This window comes from Geospiza fortis, unplaced genomic scaffold (genome assembly GCF_000277835.1).
Source record: "Geospiza fortis unplaced genomic scaffold, GeoFor_1.0 scaffold112, whole genome shotgun sequence".
Lineage (NCBI taxonomy): Eukaryota > Metazoa > Chordata > Aves > Passeriformes > Thraupidae > Geospiza > Geospiza fortis.
In genome coordinates, this window is record NW_005054298.1 from 20185103 (window position 1) to 20187999 (window position 2897).

General features: G+C 51.2%; 1 protein-coding gene across 1 annotated transcript in view; it reads left to right on the top strand.

Annotated features, from left to right (window-relative positions):
- HOXD3 (homeobox D3) overlaps window positions 1–2897 on the top strand; it is a 30219-nt gene continuing 27322 nt past the window's right edge. Inside the window, 1 exon segment of the mRNA XM_005416102.3 lies at window positions 1–135. The gene's annotated coding sequence lies outside the window, so the exon portion shown is untranslated.

Consider the following 2897-nt stretch of genomic DNA (forward strand, 5'->3'; position numbering starts at 1 on the left):
GCCCCTCGCTCTTCTCCCACCGTTCGATGCCCCCGCTGCCGCTATCTCCTCCGGTACACGGATTGCTACACGGGTGCAAAATGGATTACAGCGACCCTCCCGGGCTTCTCCGCAGGCAGGCAATGCCGCGAACTGGTAAGCACTGACTTCCCCTCGGGCTGGTGGCCGGTACTCCGCGATATGCGGCACGGCACCGGCTCCCCTGTCCTCCCGTCCCCCTTCATCACCTGTCCCTCGAACACCCTTCTTCTTCCATTTAGCATTGCTATTACTATTATTACCGCTATGATTGCTGTTGTTGTTATTGCTATTGTAATTATCGCTGGTGTTATTAATAGTGGTTGTGGGCACGCCGCAGAGTGAGAGCGGCTGTTGCGCGCCGCCTCTCGCGGAAAACGCGCCGCGGGCCACGATGTCTGGGTGTTTCGCTGTGAGGGGCGGAAGGCTGGGGCACAGTGCGCGCAGGCAGTGCCTCGCCTGCCGGTGGGCTTCTTCCGATATAAGGCCCTCTGCTTTTGGGATACTTTTTCCGCCCTACCAGCCTGAAGTGTGCTGTGGTGATGCTATAGGTTATTTCCCCCATGGCGGAAGGGCAGTCGAGTAACTTTAAAGCCTAACAGGTGTTTTCGCAGGAGAAGCGGGGTCAGAGCTCCCGCGGGGGCGGAGGGCGCGGGGCGGCTCCGCCGAGCCGGTCGAGCCGGGGGCAGTTCCCGGGGCCGGTCCCGGGAGCCCTCGCCTGCCCCGCAGGGACTTTTTCTCGCGTCCTTGTCCTGCTGCAGCGCGGAGCCAGGGCTGCGGCTCCGAGCTGCTCGCTGGGCGGCACACGGGCCGGGCTCGGCTGCCGGAACGTGGGGGCGGCTGCGCGGAGACACGGCCAGGAGCGCACGGCCGCAGTACGGTACTACCCACGTGGAAATCATCGGGGGCTAGATGGAGGACAAGCTCTCGGAAATAAACCCAACAGCAAATCCTTGGGTTTATTTTAAAATGTGTCAAGGAGACAGAATAGTTAACTATTCCTGCGTTACCCATATATGTATATACATCCATATTCACCTTACCTATATTCATACATATATATCGTATCCACACATCCATTTCTCTCTACAGAACACATATTCTTTGGGAGTACGTTGTTGTGAACGTATATATGCTTTACTCATTCCATCTTCATTTTCAAACTGTTAGTGCACGGTGGAAAAGCCGCCGTTTGGTGTTTAGCGTTCACATCGATGCTCGATGGCTGCAGTGCACCGCGCTGTTGCACTGCAGGAATTTACCCACTCGCCGTTTACCCCCAAAGCAGCCAGTTAATTAACGGCAAAGCAGAACGCCCGACTACACAATGCACGGTGAGGGTGGAAAGGTGTCAGTCGTGCCCCGAGTACATATTTTGAACCCACAGAAGAAATTGTTCTTTAATCCGCCCCCGAGCACCCCGCAGCCTGCTGAGCCCGAGCCCCGCTGCAGTCAGCGATAAGGTCCCTGTCCCCCACGCTCTGCCTGTTTGCACGAGCCAGCCGCCCTGCGCTCCTGCAGGACTTGGGGATTATTTGGGACGAATCGTTTTCGACATAGCAACAGTCTTCAAGAGTAACGTGGAAAATATGCGCTGCGTTAGGTTTCGCTCTCAGAATGCCTCCTAGGTGACACAGTAATTATAGCTACTTGACTATAAATCTCTCCAAAAACTTCTGAAAATCTCGTCCTTGAGTTGTTTTGAAATTATTCGTAGCCTGGGGAAAAAGAAGAAAACAAAAGCAGGATGTTCTAACGAATTCTAATGTGTATGTGTGTGTCTGCGGGTCCATCTGCTGACACATACGGATATACACATGCATTTATGATTCCACTGGTTCATGTGGGAATTCGGTTTTTTTCTAAATGGCTTCCTTCCTGACTTGCTTTTGCTCTTATTCTTTTCCTTATCAGATGTATATACGTATTTATCTATTTATTATTAACATTCAAGTACACATAGGTCTGTTCATGTTCTTAAACATACCTATGGAATTGTAAGTGCTCGTAGCAAATAAATACGCCTTTATATATATGGCACATATATATATTTATATGTACATATTTTTATATATATGGCACATATGAGGACTGTATTTTTATATCTATTTATGCACCTCTAAACATGGTATGAGTTTGGATGTGTTGGTGTGCTGAAATTTTTGTAGTACAAGATTCACAGTCAAATTTCTTGCACTTGCTTCGTTTCCCGATGTGTTTGACAGAATTTGACTCATCTTTTTTTTTTCTTTCCTTTTTTCTTTCTTTTCTTTTTTCTTGTTTTTTTTTTTTTGTGTGTCTGTGTGTGTGTGTATTGAAAGGAACCAGCCGATCCCCAGTGCACCCTTTACTGACGCACGGGCAGTATAAAATCATCACAAAGCAGCTGGCAGGAAGCGGCAGCCCCCTGTCCCTGACAGTGCCGGGGTCCCGCTGGCACCCGCTGCCATTCGGGAAGCCAGGTTGGCTCCCGCTTAGCTGCTGCAGGTTGTCTGGAAGAGAAGTGCAGCCTCTGTTCCCCCAGCCTGGCAGAACTTCGGTGCAAGGAGGGGGTTATGTTGTGAACTGAGGGCCCGGGAAACCCGATAAGACTAGGCGAAGATAGGCACGTTGGCTTTGCGTTCTTAAGAACTGAAAATCCTTCACCCCTCGGTTGGCAGGCAGCTGTTAAAGGTATTTACTGCTCTACTGCAGTGCGGCACTCAATGCTGCTGGAGCGGGAGAGGAAAAAACAGGAAGCGAAAGGAAAAGATGAGGCGCAATAAACATTGCAGCAGGTCGCGGAGCCGGGCGGGGCGCTGAGGAAGGGTCTCTGGGAGAGACAAGAGGCAATAAAACTGCATTTAGCGGCAGCAGGCTCTGCCCGAGCCCAGCTCTCG